Genomic DNA, 16,400 nt, shown 5'->3' with positions numbered 1-16,400 from the left:
TGAATTTCCCCTCAGATTCGACACAGCTTTCCCTCTGTTATTTTCCAATGATTTTCAGTCACGCACGGGTCGCGTAATTTTTGCACTCAACATTCCATTTTCCACTTTCCATTTTCCCTCGCGGTCGCGCTGCTGATGTCATTTTCATTATTTGTATGTAAAAGCGATTTTCCGGATTTACTTTCAACTTTGCGCTGTTCCTGCCAATTGGCCCCTGGCAATTCCAATGCAAATTGCGAATTTTGAGCTGTCAAATTAAATTACATCGACAAGTCGGGAGGACGCCAGTCGACAAAACAATTGGCCAACAAAGTGCAAATCATTTTCTGAGTAGCAGCAGCAAAGCGGAGATTTCCTCTGAATGGAATACGAGCTCGAATTTCCCAGCGGCGTGAGAGTTCTCCCCACTTTTGGTATAAGAAACGCGCGAGCTGGGATACCTTAATCTGGAGTGGTGGGGTCCGTTTCCCAGGAGACCTGGGCGGTTAATTAGCATTTCTGATGATTTATGTGGGCTGAACCGGGCGAAATATGTTTCTGCAAGAGTGGGAGTGTGTGATAAGAAAATATGCTTAGCGTTTTGTCGGAACCAAATTGCGTCCGTTGGCACAAAAGTTAATGTCCTGTAACGACTCCAAAAGGGTTTCTTTTGGCTGTTCGTGGGCCAATGTTGTTGTGGCCCATTTAACACTATAAAATTATTATCGTGCATATTGAAAGGGCCCGCCAGGGTGAAGGGAGCAAATAAATTTGGGCCCCAAAAAGAAAAAGGTTGCCACAAAAGGCGTTGGGAAACCATTAGCATAAATTCTGAAAGCAGGGCTAATATTCTGGGCGGTTCCCTCTGCCTTTTTATCAAGTTGTCGCCGCAATAAAAACGTTTAGTAATTATCAGGAAAAATAAAAAATAAGTATAAAGGGAAGGCAGCTCAATGTGTGAGCATGTCGATAAGCGGCGAACTGAAACTCATGACATACTAAAGTCTACTAATATAGTTATCAATGGCCTGCTTGTGTGTGTGTGTGTGTGTGTGTGTCAGCACGCTAGTTCGCCTCATGTTCGCCTAACTCTTTCGATAAGTTCAGACGACGAAAACGTTCAGATCGTACAGTTAAAAAAAAGGACTCACTGAAATGCATTTAAGAAAATGAACTACTATAATACATGACTGAGCGTAGACCCAGATAACAATGCTTGTTAGTCAATTAATCATTAATAAATTGAAATTTGCTTCGAAAGGTGTTGAAATACTTTTTCCAGTGCAGTGGGAAGCGAAGGAAGCATAGAAAAGAGAACTTTACAAAATTGTCTGGTAAGGCAAAGTTGTCAAGGGTTGATGTCCTCGCACGCACACACGTGCACAAGCACATCCACGCTCTCACACCCACACCCACTCACACACACACGCCCACAATTGCCAGAAGGTGTTCGATTTTCTTGTTAGCGGCAGGTTTTTCAAATTGCCAAGCGACAATATCCATCTTTGGTGGGTGGGAAGTGGCAGCAGGAAGTGGAAGTTAGGAAGTAAAATGGCGGAGTGGGAGCCTGATGAATAGGGGCGGAGTGGCTGGAGAATGGGCTCCGTCTGACACCTCGGGCCTCATAACGAACCAATTGAGTGCAATTTCAGAATATTATTACGTATACGTAGTGTGCGCCCGCTTGCGGTTTGCCGGGAATAGTTGACAACTTTATGGTCGCTTGACTCGCCTAATGAGTTTTCCAGCAAATTTTAATTGAATTGCGGCGCCAGAGAGTATGGCTAAAATATGTGAACAGGTATTCAGAGCCAAGAAAGCCAGTTCGTCTATAAAGTTTGCTGTGAAACAGCCTGTCTGAAAGAGGCAGGCGACAGGCGAGTTCATAAATTAAGAAAACAAGTAGTTTAAGCTTAAAATAAACCTTAAACCTTTCAAAGGTAATTTTGAATTGTTCTTTACTTCTTTGTCGATTAATTTTGGGCTGCCAATATTTCATGTTCGTGTTAGGGCGCCGCACGTTTCCAGCTGATATTGAAAAGCATTAGCCTGGATTTACCGAAATGTCCTTCTTGGTTTTCCTCCTCCGTTGTCATTTCGTGGCATATCCTGCGGCGCCAGCAGGAAAATGCTTTGCGGTCCAAAGCCGCGGTCTCTGGTAGCTCCTGACGTTGACATTGCTGACGTGCCTGGCGTCGTGAACTGGAGCTGCGAGCGGTAAATAAACAAATAAATGTTTAGCCAAGGAGCCCGGCGCCTGTCTGCCCGCCTGTGTTTACACACTGCTGCATTAATGCGGCAGGATGTGGAGGATGCCGTCCTGCAGGACCTGATTTAGAATGCAGAGGCGAAAGCGAAAGCACAAAAACTTCGCTGTCACAACTTGTTGAACATTGGGCCATGATGATTTTAATTTAGATAGAGTTTGGTGGGTTAACAAGATTACGCTTTCATTCACCACAGAACAATATTTAAATGCATAGCAAAGTTATTTAAAGTTCATAAGGAAATGGGATTTTAATATTCAACAAAATATGAAACATTTTATAGCAGGAATGGAATTTAAATCAAATGATTTTCTTTGCCAATTAATATTTAATGCCTGAGTTCGTACACCGGAAACGAAAAGTAAATCATCCGATAAAACGAGTATATTGTGATAAATGCAGACAAATTATATATTTGGATGTCATACTAATACTAATTTTCCAAAATATAAATCTATATTATCTTTTACCTAAAGCCATAATATTGTATTATTTATTTATGTAAATTAATTATTGAATTGATGCATTTTAATCTAGCGCATTCATCAGTTTGATGAGTGCAAAGTGTTCAACCATAACTGCCTTAAATAAACTGAATTTTTGCTACTTTTGATTGCCAGCTGCGCTAATTCCCACACAAAACTTAATTTAATTACGCAATTTCCATGGTATTTGTTGGTAGAATGTGCCTTTACATTATGATTGCATATATGTCCATATGTGTCCATTTCGATTGGCCCCGTTTAATTTGTAATAATTTCTATTTGACTAGGTGAAATCAATAAACATAAACTCTATTTCATTGAAAGTGAAAAATGTTTATTTCCACTTGATTCTATGCATAATTTCAATTATTTTTACCCATTTGCGGTGGTTCGTTCGCTAGTATTGCCGGTTTTTGAGTTGGGGTTTGTGTTTGACTACATAATGAAAATGATTTGTGTGCCAGATTTGGTGTTTGTCTGCGTTTATGGCCCAGAACTGTGTTGGCCACACTCCAGCGGCCGTTTGCATAATAAATGGCAAGTCGGTATGAAATAAATTACAAAAGTCCTGTGGTGGCAAAACCGGGGGGCTGGTAAAATCCGGCTAGAATAAACTGGAATCAGGTAACCGCAAATTACGTATACGACACGTGCGCCCGAAAAAGAGACTACAACCAACTAAACATAGAAAAGCACAGAAAACAACAGACAACAGATTAGCCAACAAAAATGACAATTCATGTTGGCCATGTAGCTGTTGACTCGGCTTTCATTTGCGATTACAGCTACAGCCACAGCTACAGCTCCGCACAGGAAGCTCACTTGAAAAGTCATTAAAAAATATGACAAATTATATGCGGAGAGCTGCCGGGCAACTTTCCCAGTCATCCAGCCGCTGCTGGCTGGCAATAAACTAAAGTTAGCAGCTTAACAAAACAATAAATGAAGTTGGCAAATGCGATTGTTGTGCCTCAAACGGAAAGTGCAAAAAATGTGCAAGAAAGTAGTGGAGAGACAGGACAAAAGGCGAGCGTGAAAGTTTTCCCTCGGGAAAAGGAAAAGTTCGGAGACAGCGAGAGGTGGCTACAAATTTGCTCCTCAAATTGCTTTCACGCTCCTTGTATTTAAGTTTCAAGTTGTGCTTCTGTGCGGGTTTTCCTGCTCCATTCTGCTTTTCCTATTGACTTTTCGCTTTGTGCAAAACAATTTGTGTTGCCTAGTTTTCGGGGCAATTAGTGGGCGAAGTGCGCAACAGGTGCACCAGCTCATTGCGAATTCATTGCAGGCGCACGATTCAAAGACAAAAACGCCAGCGCGTATGGCGGAAAAAGGGGGGGATTTGTGATTTCCCTGATGATTGTGGGCCATCAAGGTTGCGCTGGGGCTGCACATGTATTCACGTCAGGCAAACGGGGCTCATAGAAATGCATAGCAAAGTCGAATCCAGTTGCTGGTGGCAGTGAAAGGTTAAAGTAGCTCGAAGAAAGCTTTCCACTTTGCCTGGGTAACTTGAGATACATACTCAGCTGCGGGATATTCTTGGAACCTTAATTTAAAGCAACACCATTTCAAGGCCAAGTTGTTTAGGAATTCGAAAAGGCTAGATTACAGATTGTGTAACTGGATTTCCACTGAAGCACAAGCAACTATAATCCATCGCTACAGATTGACTGGCTTTCTTTTTCGATTAGGACGCCAAGCTAACTTTTTTGTCCGCCAATCATATCTGAATATTGTATCTTTATCTGCAACATTCGCACTCGTTCTCCACAGCAGAGAACCTTGTCGCAATTCCCGCAAAATCAACTGACTTGCCGGGAAGCGAAACTTTTCCAGCTACAAATTGCCATACTCTTGGCTCTGGCTTACGGCCAAGCTGGGAAAACCGAAAAGGAGAGGGAGGGCAGGGAAAGCTGGGCAGGGAAAACTGGATGGAAAAGCGATGGCCAAAAGTCGTGCTGCCATTCCATGTGGCATTTTAGTGGCCATTGCCAAGCAATTTATGCAATGTTTGCTTGCCGAGCACGAATTGCAGCATTGAGATTTGCAGTTCGATTCGATGTTCGAGCAGCTGCTAAAAATTGGCCAAAATGCAAATGCTAAACGGTAATTAAAGTGCAGATGGAGCAACTAAACGAATTTATGGCGGCGTAATAATTTCTCAATTAAATTTTAGATTCTGCCCCGGCAAGGAACACCCGCAATGGGCCAATTTATTGATAGTAATTGGAAAATTATGCACAAAGGCGTGCAAAAATGGCAGAGCAAAGTGCCCAGCGACCCGCCATCGATGGTAATGTGAACCACACGTGAATCCTCGTTACGGATACCCACATAGCCAGCTATCCTGCTGCAGCTACAGCTACCCGGAGCAGCAGCTCATTTTTAGCCGGAAATGAACTAGAAATGTAGCCGAAAGCAGCCGCCACTGGCAGAGCGACTCTTGTGGTAAATCGGAAAATAGTTGCCCAGTGCCGCCCGTTCGCAGCCCACAGAGGAGGAGGCCCAGCCCAGCGAAGGATCCTCCAAAATGACTGCGAGTGGGTCAAAGCGAAATTAAATTGAATTTCCGCCTAGCCCGTTTCTACACGTGACTGCTATTTTAGAGCTGAAGTAAAAATATGGAAATTAAATATGTTTTCAGGACGAGTGAAAATACCAGAAATATTAGAAAATATATATAAAAAGTATTGTAAATATATTTAAAAAATATTTAGAAATTGCACATATAAAACTACTTTTAAATGGCCCCAAAATATCAATGTTAACATAATATAAAAGGCATTACTAAATGCTGGAAAGCAAGTTATTTTAACTTATATAAAATAGTATATAGAAATTTCAATTCATTGTGGGTTAATTTAAGCTGAAGCCAAACCATTAAGATTTTCCCAGCTTATTAAACTTTAATGCCGCCAAATAGCCACCGTATTCATATTTAATCAGAGCGAACTGAAATGTATTTGTAAAAGGGATTTTCTGATTTTTTTTTCAGTTACCAAAGCTGCGGTTCTTTCGTTTCTTTCCCAAAAAGTCGCGAGAGCGTGACAATCGTAATGAAAAACTGATGTCAAAACAAACACACACACGGCCGCTCACTCACACACACACACACACATGAGAAGAGGGGCAGGATTGAATGCAGGATAGAATGAAATAGTGTCGAGTTTTTGCCAGCCTTGTGTTTTATGCAAATTCTTTTCGCTCACCTCAGCTCGACGGAGTTTGCTGTTTGGCCAGGTGAAAGGGGGCGGGTGGGCGTGGCTTGTGGGTTGTGGGTGGGGCTTAGCAAAGAACACACAGCTTTGAAGTGCAGAATAAATAAAATGAATGAGCTGCCGAGTGTTGTGAGTGCATAATGTAGTAAGCGGACAGGGTCGCAGGCGGGGGATATATTTTAAATGGTCTTTAAGTGTCAACCAACTCTGACTAGGAAATTTTCCTGTCCACCTACGGTAAGGAAAACTAATGGACGTGATTTAAAACATGTTTGCTTTCTTGAGATGGATTCGAAGACACTATTTGCAATCTTAAATGGTTATTTTTGTAGGTCGCAGTAAGTAGAATGAATAAATACCCCCTTCAATCGAGCATAATATTTTGAAAAATATATATACGAAAAAAGTTGCTAATAGAACTCCTCATTCGCCACGTGTAGAAATCATCACAATACTTTGGCGAATTCGAAGTGATTGATGCCTTGCCAGGCGGGAAAGTTGCGAAAACAATTGCAAATGTGGAAATGAAGTGCCGAACCAATTGTCAGCAATGTCTAGGCAATATGCCAGCCATTGCTGGCTATAAATCAATGTTAATCGAATCCCGGCAGTCGGGCATCAATCAGGCGCAAAGTCAATCAAAAAATTGTAAACTTCGCCCGGCCCAAAGCCGGGAACAACATTTTTGTGGTGCCACTCGAGAGACTGGCGCAATGTCTCATTAGAGTGAGTTGTTAGCGTTTCCACTTCCGTTTCCGCTTCGGCCAGGGCATAAATCATATTTATTAGAGACTATGTGTCGATTATGTGCCACAAATCAAAAACGCACAAATAACAATTCGAGAGCACCGAAAACACTGATGGTGAGAGCGAAGAAGACTTCCTGATTTTCCAGGGCCATAAATAAAATTTCGCCATGCAAAACCAATTCCATGTGAGCGGCCAATTGCTCCAGAGGCAGGAAGTGATTGATTTATGTCCGCCTGTTGATCGAAGGGCGGGCTGGCTGGGAACCCCTTTGGCCACAGTTTCGGTTTAGGTTTTTATACGCAAAACCAAATGTTTTATTGATGATGTGCCATGCAGGCGGCAATTGTCGGATCCTGGCCCAAATGGCACTGCACTCTGTTGGATGACCGACCGGTTGTTCGATGGCTTTTTGCCGGCTCATTGCCCCGGTAATTGATACGCTTCGCCAGATATTTTAGTCACGTTCCCTAACTAACTTTGCCAAACAATTAGTTTCAGTTCTTTTCCGCGCGCAAAGTTTCGCCAAAGTTTTCCTGGCATTTTCCTCTGGCTTTTCCAGCTGCGTTTCCGCCCCGCAGGCTGTTGCTTATCACAATCCGCTGCTGTTGCTTCAGCTGCTTGACAATCAACTTTTGGGGGCGACAGTTGAGTTTCCCGATCGCCGGACAGGGGCCACGCACATGTCGCCCCAAAGAGTGAAAAATCGCACAGTAAAGCCCCAAAAGGGACAAGTATTGTATGGCGGATGGAACTGGAATGTCTGGCAAATGGCGGGGGAAGTAAAGTCCTTTTTTGTATATTCCCATTAAATTGAAAAGTGTCTTTCTTTAAATTGTTTCCTTATGCGCTTTAAAAAGTAAGATAAATCTAGTGTGCACCGCTTCTCTCTATTGTTCACCTTTTGAATGACAAAGATGGCTTGGTTCGAATTAAGTCTCCAACTTCATCATTATCACAGTGTATCGTCCATTGAGTAAATCCCCTGCACATTTGTACAGTACGAGTAAGCACCAGAGAGTACGGAAAACAAAACGAAAGCAACAGTTTGCCCGTTGCAACAGTTTTCATTCACCCATTCAAGTGGCGCTTTTCTCTGTTTTCCCGCTGCTGGGTCCTCTGTTTTTCCTGCTTAAGCTAAGAGTGTATAAATATTCTATATACATGTCCGGGGCAATCCGCTTAGCTGTAACTGGGACTCGAGTATCAAGCACAAATTGCATTTGGCGACCCTCGATATGGTTTTTCTCCCTTAGTTCTCCTAGAACTGCGGAAACCCTTGCCTGCTCCATTGAATCCGCGAGCAGGGAAAGAAAGCGCGCATTTATTTGCCATTTTTCAAATGGAACTTTGCGCAGAGTTTATTGAAAACTACACTCAGCTTAATTGAATGGCTGAATGGCAAAAGACTTTAAAGTGCGGAGTCCCCTGTCGAGTCCCATTTCAAAGTCGAATTGTATGCGTGTGGCAAAGTTTCTGGGCCTCAAAGGCAAAAAGTTGGCCGCGTGCTTTCGTTTTTCACACCAAAGCCCGTTTAAAATATAATCCGTGGGGCGGGGCATGATTATGCCATTAAAAGCAAAAGTCAGGACCTGCAAAAAGGCCAACTTTTGGCGAGCACTTAGTTTTCAATTATGAAAATTTGCATTACGCCCAGCGAAATATTGATTTTGACCTTCTGCCCGAAAATTGATTCCCTCGCCGAGCTTTCTCTCTCAATTACTTAATTGCACGGCCAGCCAAAGGACGACGACGAAGGACACTCTCAGGCAGATTAAACAATTCCTCTCTGCGCTTAATTAAGGATGCACAGAGCTGTGCAGTTAAGTGAATGTTGAATAGCTGGATCTGGATCCTCCCCTCGAGTCCTGAAATCCCAATCCGCGAAAGATACTCATTTAGCACTCCGTTTGCCCCGATTCGATTAGTGACAGTTGAACTGCAGGGAAACCCATTCAAACTGTCCAAATGCGTACCACCGAAGATGAGTTTTTTTTAGCTTATTGTTCGACTTCTCGAACGAGCTTCATCTTTTGTCATATGGCAGCAAGTCAGGCGTTAATTTTTTGCGAGTTGAGCAAACATAATGCGTTCACTTGGGCAAACTAATCACTGACAAAGTGCATTTTGAAGTGCAAGAATAGCAAGAAAGTATTGCAGTAAGGAGAAGCTAAAATTGGTTTGAAATGCTTTAATCTCTTACTGCCCTTAGATGCTTGATTAAAGTGAAGTAATCACAGTAAAGGTACCTGAGGAAACAGATACCCAAAGCTGAGATAAATTAAAATTCAGCCAAATGCTAATCCCTCACTCAATTGATTTCCCCAAGGCACCAACAACATTTGCGCTAATGAAGTGTTAAAGGAAATTAAGAGTACGCATACGCCACGTTTCCCACGCACACTTGCTTCCACTTGCCAGCTCACATTACGTATACGCCGTGTGTTTGCAGCTCGAGGAGGCAACGAAAATAAACAGAAGACGAATTTTTAAATAAACATTTCCATATCTTTGGCTCGTTTTTTTATCTACCAGCCGGGACAAAGGCCAAAAAGGGAGGACCGACGAAGGCGAGGGAAAAAGACAACGAACGAACGGGGGAGCGAGGAAATATAAATGTGAAATAGGGAAAACAAGTTAACGCTGATTGCACAAAGCCGGCGGATTTGTGGACGGCTGCACAGTCAACGACTTGGCTCCCGCGTTTTCACCTTTGCCCCTCGGCGGAACAGAACAGGAAAAGTTAAGCAAAACACGAAATTAAGAACGGAGAATCCCCACATTCCAGGCAGTATCTATGTGTGAGTGCGCCTGTACGTGTGTCTGTAGGTATAAAGGATACATTAACAAAATTAGCGCGGCAAAGCATTCAACCAAAGTTGGGGCTCCATAGGATTACACTGGGAGAAAGGTGCGCAGCTATGTCAAGTGATTGTAAAAAAAATCAAGCGCTTGTTTAAATAGTTCTCAAGAAAGCGTATTTTTATTAAATTTAAGTGAACTTTGCTTATGCTTGAATTCGAATGCTTTAATGATTTCTCAAACAAAACATCGATTTGTTATTTATTTTAGTGTACACAACCACTCAATGAGAATCTAAAATTTGCCCCAAGCAAATCAATGCGGGAACAGGAAGACCGAACTCAGCTCAAGCACTCAACACTCTTCGCAAATTGCCGGAAGTTTCATGCGATTAAAGCGCCATTATCGATGTGAATTATTTTAACGTTGATTTCACCTTACTGCCTCGCACAGGACTCACAGGACTCCACTCCACTCCAGTGCAGTCAGAGGACTCCGTTCCACTCAACTCCACGATGGCAATCAATTTGTTTCGGGGAACCTTAAAAAGTAATTGCCAAGCATTTGTCCGCAAACAGAAAGGAAGTTTATAATAGAGTAGCGAGTGGCGAAGAAGAGAAAAAGGCTAAAAAGGACGAAATGGAGACAAGCTGAAAACTGCGACAGAAAGTTTTTCGCGCAAACTTGAAATTCAAATTAAACTTTCCTTAGTTATTTTTTCATGATTTGTTGCCACCGCTTTTCCGCTTACATTTATCAAAACTTCACCTGTACTTACAACTTACAAAAATATCCTGCCACAATGGCAAAATATTATTTCGCTACTCAAAAACTGCTGGAAATCGGTCCTGATTCTCCTAATAACGGCTTAGTTTTAAATTTCAATTCACTTTAATTTAACTCCGAATATTTTCGCAGTACCCATTTCAACTTAAAATAGACTCTGGCTGCCATTAAATTTGACTTGCGAGACGACCAACCGCAGGACTCGCGGCTAATGAAGTCAAAACGAGGTTCAATGCCTGTTTGATGGGCTTTGGATGCCTTTTGTAAATATTTAATTAGTTTGATTCACATGCCGGCCGCAAAATTGATTGACTCCGCCGGCTCACCGCAAAGGGGTTTCGGGTGATCCTTGGTTACGGCAGCTCCTCCGGTTTCCACTGCTCCGGGCTGCGCAGGCTTAGAGCTTCGCTTGATTAACAAAGAGCTCTGCCGGGGGGAGGATTCCATCGGGGCCAGCTAATTAGCATTGCACGGACACGCTGCCGGAGACTGGGGCAGCGCCTTAAGCCCCCGGTCCAGGATGCAGGAGCAGCTGAGTCCGTGTCGGCATAAGTTGCCGGAGAGCTTAAGTTAAGCCACAATGCACACGCATCGGATCAAAAGGCAGGCGTCTAATTGGCAAAATTTCGGACAAATTTAATTTAAGGAGGAGTGGGGGAATTAAATCCTATGAAGCTAATTAGTGTTTCAAATTTATGCGGAGTATTTAATTAAATTTAGCAGACCACTCTGTAAATTGTACCAGTTTCATTTGAGTTCATGTTAATGCAAAGTCAATAACAATCAGAAACATTCTAGAAACTTTAAAGAGCTTTGGATTAAAGTGTTAGGCGACTTTTTTGCTTATTAGTTCACTTTTCTAATAATAATAATAATAACAAGCTGTGTAAATACAATTTCAATCAATGCTTAATTGCATCTAAAAATATTATGTATATAGTGCGGTGAATTTATAAAATCGATTCTACGCACACAATAAATTGCAAGCTATGTATGATAAATGCAATTGCAATATTGTTATATGTTGAATGTATTACATGCACAATAATAAAACAACGCATTGTTTGCGGCGGGGCAGAATCAGAATCGCTTAATCAGAAAGGCCAGTTAAGTGGAGAGTGTATTCAATGTTTAAATGGCCTATTGACAAACCATTTGCCCAATTGCCAATCGAACGATAATGCCAGACAATTGAAATTTATCCCGAATTTGTTGTATTATTCATAGTAATTGGGGCGAAATCGCATCAGTCATCAGCCGTAGACGCTTCACCAATTAACAAATCCATGCTCGACGACAGTAGATTGTAGAGCAGGATAAAGAATTGCAATCGTTTTCGAAAACAAATAAATCTGGGGATAGCCAACAATTTATGATAACGATATTCTTGAACACGGCCAAAGTTGCAACAAAGTGAGGAGATCTGTTCAAGTTGTTGCTGTCAATTTGCCTGAGCACCTGTCTTGCTTTTTTGTCTTTTTTCTCCAACTGTCAACATGCTCAAGTTCCTTTTTACACGAAGAGCGCAGCAAATCAATTTCGGTGTTTTCAAATAAAAATCATATAAAGTTCTGGCACTCCGCTTTCCCCACTTCCGCTTTGGCCATGCTTACAAACGGAAATGCCCCTAAAAGTATGCCATAAAATTTGCATGGACAGGCCACGCATCAACAGCAATTGAGCAGCTGGAGGAGCGGGAAAACATCTAGCATGTTGTACAAAGGAATTGCTCCTGCCTTTTGTGTTTGCGAGATGGGAAAAGTTATGGTAAATAATTCAAATGTTTTGCGTACTTTTCATAGCGCTGCCCGTCGGAGTTTTTTGTTTGTTTCGCGGAGTTTTATTATGACAGGCCAAATTACAAAATGCTAGAAGGTAATGCCAGCGGTCAGATGATGTTGATTATGGGAATCAGATTTAATTATTTAGTAGTAATTCTGTTAAATTTTATGATATTCGCATTTTTCCCAGCTGCGCGCAGTAAAGTAAAGCTCGGCTAAACGCATTAGTAAACTGCAAAGTTCAAGCCAAAACTCCATTGTCTGGAAAACATCCACACATCCACAACTTGGCAATGTCAAGTAAACTTATTGAATGGTACCGAATTCAGTTGCTGTTCACTTGCCAGCGATTTTGACAGTTTGCTAAATTACGCGACATTAACTTAATAGACTTCTATATATTTGCTAGACATTTGGCAGCTGCAGTCGTCGTAAGTCGAAAGCAGCACGAAGCTCGAATAAAAGCCACAAGGCAGCAAAGTCCCAGAAAATATCAAATACAGCACAATACCAACAAGCATTTGCACGAGTGTGTGTTCCGTTCGAACGGAACAATCTATATGTCGAGTCACAAAAACCCATACAATATATTTTCGTGTATCCCTTATCGAGTTTGCCTTCCAACTTCTTGGCAGCAGCGTGTTCTTGGCCCCAGCGGTTGCCCTTTCTGGGGTAATATAAACTTTGATTGAGCTCTAGGCAGTCAATTTACAATATGGCTGACCTCCAAACAAAATATCGGGCTGGCCATAATTTTTAAAGCTCACAATCGAGCGCGCTTAATGCAGTTCCGTTGCACATTCACTGCATTTGAGTGTGTGTGTGTGCGGGAGTGTCAGGCTGACATAAGCGAAAAAAACAGAGAGCTGCACTAGGACACTAAAGAATATACTCTTTCACGGGAAAATATATGGAACAGGAGTAAATAGGAAAAAATTACTGAAAAGTAGGTAATAATATACTTTAAAGTCAATAATAGTTTTACATAGCCTTTTAAGCACTTCCACTATTTAATAAGTTTATTGCGCTGTTGGCTATTTCAAAAATGTAAAATAGAAAAAGCGAAAAATGAACCCTATTTAATGCACATCCTATATTTCAGTGGAGCCACTTGTCACTCTCAGCGCTGCGCAGATGATTTGCTAACCCCTCGCATTTGCATGCGCCATTCTCGCAGAAGAAAGCGTATTGAAAACCGTCACAAGTGTGGGTGCCGTGGGGGAAATAAAGTGTGGGGCTGCGTGGGCGGCATAAAAAATTGCATGTGCAGCAGAAATTAGTGGGGCCATCGACAATCCCTCCACATCGCTGACCCCGCTGCTGCTGTCTCTGCTGTCTGGCTGACTGCCTGTGCGATGCTGCTTATGCTGCGTTAAGCAATGAAGCAGCACCCACAGATACACAATAAAGGAGGTCCTTGCTCACGGATACACACACACACCCACACTCGAGTCGAGTCGAGCAATCAACCCTCTCCGCTCTCGTATATCACTCAATGTTATGGTTATCAGCAACTGCTGTTGCTGCTTCCGCACGGCACTGCAGTTGCTTCTGATGCTGCTGCATGTTGCATGTTGCTGCTGTTGTTGCTGCTGCTGCTGCTGCAGCGCCAGACACTTGAATCTGCTAACAATGCACGCTGGCGTTAACATTGCGCCTTGTTGTTTTCGTTGTCGTTGTCGCTGTAGTTGCAAGTTGTCAAAGTTGTTGCCATTGTTGCTGCTACTGCTGCTGCTGGCGTTGTTAGTTGGCATCCATAAATTCTAATATTAATGGCGAGGGGGCGGGCAATATCCTTGCTGCTGCCTTTGATGCTTCCCCTTTCATGTAGATTTCAGGCGAAGGAAGGCAGGTCCCATTGCGAGTTACCCTGATTGCGGTTGCAATTGCAGATATTTTTATTCGGTAAACATATTTTTTACACAATTTATTTACCCCCCAAACGCACATACCGATTTCCATTCCATTCCGTTCGCCTCTTCCTTTGCACAAAATCCAATTTAAGAGAACGACGAGGGCGATGAGTTTATTTTAAGTAGTTCTCCAGCAAAATTCCCCGAAGCATTTTGTGCGTTTGCCTCAAAGACCATTAAAATTCAATACACAGACGAACATAAATTCGATAACTTTGGGAGAGGGGCAGCAACATGTTTTATTTTGGTCCGGCCACGTGCGTATATAACATGCCACACAGTCTGCATGGTTGGCAAAAGGATAAAAATGGAAAGGTGTGCGGGCGGGGGTGTGCTGCATATAAATTCAATAGAGCAAACATGCGAATGGCAACAGACTCACACACACACACCACATCGAAATAATAAAATAAAACTTTATTGACACAAACACAAAACTCCCCAATGGACGTGTCTCGCCCAAAAACACCATGCCATATATACAATCGAGTGTATATATATATGAATTTAACATAGCGTCTCACGCGAACAGACAAATTTATGCATGTGTAAATATTGTTGCTATTTGATAAAAACATATTGACAAACGCTTGCCGGAATCGAACCTCTAAATAAATTGTGTAACTGTCTCGGCAAAAAATTGCACAAATAAAATGCATTTCTCACCACTGCACATTGGTTTTTTATGTGTTTTTTTTGGCAGAAAGTCAAAAATTTTTTTTAACGGAATAAAAAAATTTTTTGTTTCTTTATATTTAGGATAGTCTAATTAGATAAAAAAAAGTCGATTTTTACTTTTTTATGCAACACTGGCTTATTGCCCACCTCTCAAAGAGAGCTGATTGTCGATAATATGCGTAAGACAAAATTGGCGGCAAATCATTGTGCAACATTTGTGGTTAATATTTCCTCAGAGAATTAAAAAGTTTAAGCTGGTGTCATGGAAAACAGTAGGCCAGGTATGTAGATTTGTAGTTCAGTAAAATTTTTGTGTATGTTATATGTTTTTGTGTAGTTGTATCGTGTTTTGTTTATGTACCTTTTTTACAGTCAACTTAACAAATGTAGCTGTGTTTCGTGGAATATAACTTTTGTATGGCAAACCACTTCAAAAGAATTTTAACGGCAAGTTATTAACTAACATGTGTATAATATTATACAACTAGTTTCATATGCACCTTTTTGTTCCTTTTTGAAAAAATTACGTTTTTGTAGATGAATACTTGTTTGGGCATGCAGAGCTGCTTGACATTTGGAGCAACAATAGTCGCTCTGAGGATGCAGTTAGGCAGCATATATTTAAAAAAATTGGTCAGAATAATTTAAATGAATGTTGTATTTCACTGATAAATAAAAAAGTTAAGTCCTTCTTTGATTACATAAGGAAACATTTGCCAGGTTGTAATAGATTATAGGTTGTAAGTATAATAGCATAACAATGACATATGATAAATTTATTTTTAAATTTCATGACAAACTGTTTTGGACCATCATATACATCTTAATATGATTTTATTTTATTTGATTTTCTGTATATAATATCATAATATAATATAATTAAAAATAGATACAAATTTTTTTTTTTTGGTAATGTAAATATTTTTATGGCATATCGGCCAGATCGTTTATATGGCAGCTATATGAAAGTTGACCAAATCACTTGAAACTTTGTGAATCATCTTGGGGGAAGTAAAGAGTAACACAAACCAAATTTGGTGAAGATAGGTCATCATTTCGAATTTCTGCCAAAAAAAACGCATAAAAAACCACTGTGCACTGATGCACATGCAGCGCACAATGTGAGAGGTAAAAGTGTGCTGACAGTGGTCCAGATATTGTTGCCAAAATGTCGGAGGACAAATTGTGGGGGGAAATGATACGACACTTGGATGGATCCGGAAAATGGGACTTAGGACTTAGCCACAGCGAGCGTATGAACAAATTGATGATCATTGAAGTTCTGTCTTCTCCATGCAGTTATGCATATTTGTAAACTGTATATATAGACTAAGTCAACTAATATAGGAATCTGACGTATATATTTAACCATAAACCAAGGCACTAAAGTTGAAAACTCAGGAGACCTTTAAGCGATATTCTGCAGGAAATGCTCGCTTATGCACTTGCTTAATTTAAAAAATTCCAGCAATCTGCATATCATAAAGGAACATGCAAACACTTCGCCCGCTCTCCCTCCTTTTGGCCCGAAAACTTTTACGGTTAAGCTGCGCAGTGCTTCTGCTGTTGGCTCATTTAACGAAACAATTAAAACGGCTTATGCACTAAACTGGCAAACACATTTATGCGACACAGAGCCGAAAAATCCCAGAGAAGTGCACAGTCGCCTGTGTGGGCAAGGCACCCGAAACGAGCTGAATTTGCATTTGCCGCCTAATAGAACTTTAATTGTTTTGCAAATGAT

The 16,400-nt window shown here is 41.4% G+C and overlaps 1 long non-coding RNA gene across 1 annotated transcript; it reads left to right on the top strand.

The window, feature by feature from the left end:
- Positions 1 to 14,835: 14,835 nt before the first annotated feature.
- Positions 14,836 to 15,737, top strand: LOC123327186. The gene is made up of 2 exons (XR_006541723.1): positions 14,836 to 14,970; positions 15,029 to 15,737. It is a non-coding gene; the product is annotated as an uncharacterized LOC123327186 (long non-coding RNA).
- The last annotated feature ends 663 nt before the right edge of the window (positions 15,738 to 16,400 follow it).

The sequence above is a fragment of the Drosophila simulans genome, chromosome 2L (assembly GCF_016746395.2).
Source record: "Drosophila simulans strain w501 chromosome 2L, Prin_Dsim_3.1, whole genome shotgun sequence".
NCBI classification, from domain to species: Eukaryota; Metazoa; Arthropoda; class Insecta; order Diptera; family Drosophilidae; genus Drosophila; species Drosophila simulans.
This window is presented reverse-complemented; position numbering and strand designations above follow the sequence as displayed.